This window comes from Electrona antarctica, assembly GCF_951216825.1.
Source record: "Electrona antarctica genome assembly, contig: SUPER_22_unloc_1, whole genome shotgun sequence".
Taxonomy (NCBI): domain Eukaryota; kingdom Metazoa; phylum Chordata; class Actinopteri; order Myctophiformes; family Myctophidae; genus Electrona; species Electrona antarctica.
Window position 1 is genome coordinate 665,669 of NW_027638776.1, and position 5,489 is coordinate 671,157.

Consider the following 5,489-nt stretch of genomic DNA (forward strand, 5'->3'; position numbering starts at 1 on the left):
ATATTCAATTTCAAAACAGCTTTATCTAAATCTGTTGTTGTAATACATGTTACAGGTATGGGTGATTTACTGTATTACCAGTGGTTCTCAAACATGTTAAGGACCCCGTTTGAAAAGATTTTGTACCCATAAGAGAACATAGAAGATCCATTTTCAAATAGGGCATAAGTATGTGAACTCCTCCAGGGACCACTGGCAGTCCCCAGACCCCACTTTGAGAACCAGAGGCATCTACAAATTAACCAGGAATGTGAAAAACCTGTGCCGGAAGGAACAATAATCTTCACAGGGTTGTTCAATGGATCAGCCAGGGGTGATTGTCAGGCGTCTTTATAGGTGTGCAAGTTTTGTATGACAGTGTCTTGAAAGACACTGTCATGCAAAAATATGAGAAAAGTTATGACAGGCACACCTGTCTCCATGTATCCAGCAGCTGTGTCTGTTTCGTGGTGAGGGTGTCATTCCTCTGGTGTCTGTCACACTCTTCCATGTGTAGCACTCCTCTCTCAGTCAGGTCAACACTGTGGAACTAATACGAGCACAGGTTGACTGTGTGTGGCACTTACAGGATATTTAGTTCATCATAAAACTGTCAAACTCCGTTTCAAGGGATATTTCATTGTCCAAAAGGCAAGACCGCACCAATGCAACTCCTTGCAACATGCAACTACTGTACTTGCAACCATTATCCCCAATGGCAGTTCCAAGGAGCCATGAAACTGATCTGTTGCAAGGAGTTGGGAATAGTTGCATTGGGGCGGTCTGGCCTAAAAATACAGACACAATTAAAAGTTGTGGGACCGCTGGTTTAAGGCATGTAAAACATTGTTTTGTTTTTAAACGTGAAATAAGTTTTCCCATCTAAAAGTCTTGAGAGAGAAGTTGACAGTGAGAACAGAACATTCAAAAAGAGAATGGAAAATAACTATCCGTTCATCCTGTTATCCAGTTTCATTAAAGGAGAGCCATTGTGTATTTCACTGTCCATATTATGTATTGATTGCAATATGATGGGTTCAGCACTATGGTGCTCCCGCTGCCTGATTTATGTGTCTGTCATTCACTCTCAACATAAAGAAATGTAAAATAAGCATTCTTCAGACGGGTGTAGAGTTGTAGACTCTCCATTTGGACATTATAGCCTATAAAATGTATGTGGGTATAACTGAAAGTACATGAGTGTGCATGTCACGCCCTTTGATGAACTTGAAGAATGAATGAGGCGGCAGTTCTGTGTATGTACTGACGGCTTTATTGTAGCAAGCGTCGCTTCCAAAGCCCACGTCAAAAATGACATAAAACACAAATAAATCATGATCAGAATGAGCAACATAAAACAAAGCACATAACGTAATATAAAGAAATGACTCATGTACAAAACAAGTATTTTACCTCACTGACTGCACGTAATTCAAAGAGCATGAAGCAGTGAGAGGAACCCATGAACACATCATCATAACCAGGACTGAAAGGAAACCAATAACGATCAATGAACCTCATCATGAAATGTAACATAGAACTTAAATATTCTAAGTTCTATGTTACAAAAACCAATGGTTACTTAAACTATTGATACATAAATAACTAGAAAAAGTGGTACAGGTCTCCACCAGGAGGATGTTTTGTGTGTGTGTGTGTGTGTGTGTGTGTGTGTGTGTGTGTGTGTGTGTGTGTGTGTGTGTGTGTGACGCGGCTTGGCCTGTTGTAGCGCCACCATGAGGCTGATTTGAAAACTGTCAAGTGGCATTTCTTCCTCAGCCTAGTGGGAATATGCATGCAGTTTCACCGCAATCGGACGCTGCGTTGAGTAATTGTGGCAATTTGTACAAAACGGGTACAAAGCGGGCTACTCCTGAAAGGTTTAGAAGCCAATCGTAGGCAATGAAGGTGGATTATGAGAAATCAAACAAACGCGTCTTGACCACATGACTATGGAGAGCATGTGTACCGATTTGCGTGAAATTTGGATACAATCTGAAGGAGTAATATTAGAAAATGGGTTTTACATATGTCGGCCTCCTGGTGGCGCTATAAAGAGCAGATGTGAAAAATTCCAGGCAAAGGTTTTGCCTTGGCCTCTAGGGAGTTGGCATACAAAGTTATCCACAGATCCGTGCAGTTAGAGGTAAAAACACTTTTCTGCCAGTTATAGCGCCACCATGAGGCTGAGTTGAAAATGTTCATGTGGCATTTCTTCCTCGGCCTAGTGGGAAAGTGCGTGCACAATTTCACGGAAATCACACGATGTGTTCATGGTTTGCAGCATTTTGTTTGAAACTGAGCACTCCTGCTTGCTTTGGAAGCCAATCTTAGCCAATCAGGATGGAGTCTGAGAAATCTGAAAGACCCGTTTCGTTGAATGGCTCTAGAGAGACTGTGTACCAATTTGCGTGATGTTTGGACAAAATCTGTAGGTGTACTGTCCAAAAACTTGTTTTGCACAAAGCGGCCTCCTGGTGGCGCTATAACAGGCCGTTCTGGAAATTTTGGGGCAGAGGTTCATCGTTTGGCATCCAGGGAGTGTGTGTGCAAAATTTGGCATCGACCGGGTTAACAGTGCCGGAGATTAGCTGTTCACAGACGGAAGGACGGACGGACGGACGGACACACGGACGGACGGACGGACGGACGGAGTGCAAAACATACTCTCTCCCCATGCCTTCGGCCTGGTGGAGACAAAAACAAGTCAACCAACATCCTTCCCTGTGGCCTGTTGTTAGTGACGCATGAAGATGATAATTAGCACAACAGCTCTATAGTTAGGTAAAGTTACCTTAAGTTGTGGCAAATCTGGGAAAAAAATGCTTACCACAGCTTTATTCACAGATGTGTTCATAAAGGTGTCTACTATCACAGAAAAATGTGTTCCAACCCAACTCCCTTGGGAAACTTTGTGACAGCTGCTGAAAGTTGGGGTACCATACAATACATTATAAGGCAAAATGTTATAAATTTCATTATGCTTTAAGTAGCATGTGACGTGTCAAACTAGGGATTTTGCATCTTTCTGAATCCATTCCAAGCATTAGTTTTGCACAAAAAACACTCCATGGGTTATAGCCGTCATCACAAATGTGATGAAATCAGCATATTTGGGCAAGTGGCTAAGGCCAAACTAGGGGTCAAACTAGGGGGTTTTCATGATTCTGAACCCGTTCCAAGCATTCGTTTTGCACGAAAAACACTCGTTTAGGCTAAATTCAGCCATAGAACTTGCCCAAATGTGCCCTAATGTCCCCAAATGTGCTGACCTCATCACCTTTGTGATGACGGCTATGGCCTTTTTAAGTGTTTTTTGTGCAAAACTAATGCTTGGAATGGATTCAGAATCATGAAAACCCCCTAGTTTGACCCCTAGTTTGGCCATAGACTCCCTAGTTTGGCCATAGCCACTTGCCCAAATATGCCCAAATGTGCTGACTTCATCACATTTGTGATGACGGCTATGGCCATTTTTAGCCCAAGGAGTGTTTTTCGTGCAAAACTAATGCTTGGAATGGATTCAGAATCATGTAAACACCCTAGTTTGACACGTCACATGCTACTTAAAGCATAATGACATTTATAACATTTTGCCTTATAATGTATGGTATGGTACCCAAACTTTCAGCAGCTGTCACAAAGTTTCCCAAGGGAGTTGGGTTGGAACACATTTTTCTGTGATAGTAGACACCTTTATGAACACATCTGTGAAGAAAGCTAGTGGTAAGCATTTATTTCCCAGATTTGCCACAACTTAAGGTAACTTTACCTAACTACTAGTCTTTCTTTACCTTTGGGCATTGATGCCGTCCCATTCAATACGCACAGGCCGTCGGCCCGCAACACTAATCACCTATTCATTAAAGATACACGCACCAATCCACACTACAGTGGTGTTCAACTGTAACATCATACATTATGTACGATTGTGTGTGGCCTATGAATGTTTATTTCTCACATATTTATTTGTACAATGGTGATGTATGGCTGCTCCGCATGAGTAGCCCTGGTCCATTCTAAATCTTAGGCTAGGTTGAAGCAGAGCCTTAGGTTGAAGGGGTCTTTTGGAGTTGTCTCTTGTCAGCCGAGGGAAATCGCACATGGAATGTTTGGACATTTGGAAGGAAGAGGGCGGCATATCCGCCCACTCAATGACCCAGAACCATTTGTCGCGTTGATCTAGGATGACATATAGCCAGTTAAAAATCTAAAATTAATATGACATTGTCACATTATTCGTGGTTTAAAACAAAAGTAGTGACACATGCAATGGCCTATGGCCCATAACAATTATATCTGGGTCATTTCTCGATTTGGTGGGCCGTGGCGGAGTCGATGCCGCCGTGGCGGAATCAACCAACTAAGCTAATTCATACTACATGTAATGAAAAAAAAATCACACCCGTGTGAGCTGAGTGGTGTAAGGTCTTATATAGACTGATCAGCTGTGGTCTGACGTAATGTCTGACGTAATGAAATTACACCCGTGTGAACTGAGTGACCATAGCAACCATGCTCATGGTACGGACAGACACGTAAACAGACAGACACGTAAACTAACAAAGCCAGTTGTAAGAGTGGTTTACACCACTCAAAAAGCCAGTTGTAGGAGTGGTTTACACCACTCAAAAAGAGGGAAAAAAAGAAAAAAAAGGTCTATTATAGCCAAACTTGTTCTGTGAGAACAATAGCCAAGCCACTGAAGCCACGGCCATGGCATTAGCATACGGTTGACCATGGCTTCTCTTACGTCGTCAAACACAGCATGAATAGAGCCTAGCATTTTCAAGAAAAAGAGAGGCGAGCCGCAGCACTGCAGCTCTCCTCTGGCCATGATGGCCACGAGGTCACCCTGTCGCTCGGCGGATCACAATGGTGCGCCCGCGCTTCTCCCCATGCAGCAGGTCCCAGGTGTCGCGGGTTCGAGTCCAGATCCCGACAACCTTTGCAGCGTGTCACTCCCCATCTCTCTCTCCCCATTTCCTGTCAGACCGTCTGAGGTGTTAAGGAATTTCACTTGAGTAGATCAACAGACCTACAGAGAGCCACGGGACATCTTTAGTTTTAACAGTTGCCTCTAACTGCAAAAGCTCAGAAGCCAATAATACTGTAACTCAAGATAAAATGGCATTACTTATATGAAATACTGTGTCCTCATGTTTGAAATGACACTACACATGCTTGCTAACCAAACACCACAATAGGTTTTGGATGAGAAAGGTATTCCGAAATTGAGTCCATGAGAGAAAAAGGAGCAGTGTATATTAATGACATTCAGAGACAGGCATTAGAGAATATGCGGGGGCGCGCATGTATGTGCACGTGCGCCCGTCCCTGCACAACCCCCCACACCCATCCCAGGGCACAAGACTGGGTAGTACAAACGGGGAAAAAAAAGAAAACATCAGTTCAATCCACCAGTCCTTTCATTGTATGATCCACTGACTCATTGTCCATGTATTCACATTAAAGTCCAGAAGATAAAGTAGTGTCATACAAATTCACTT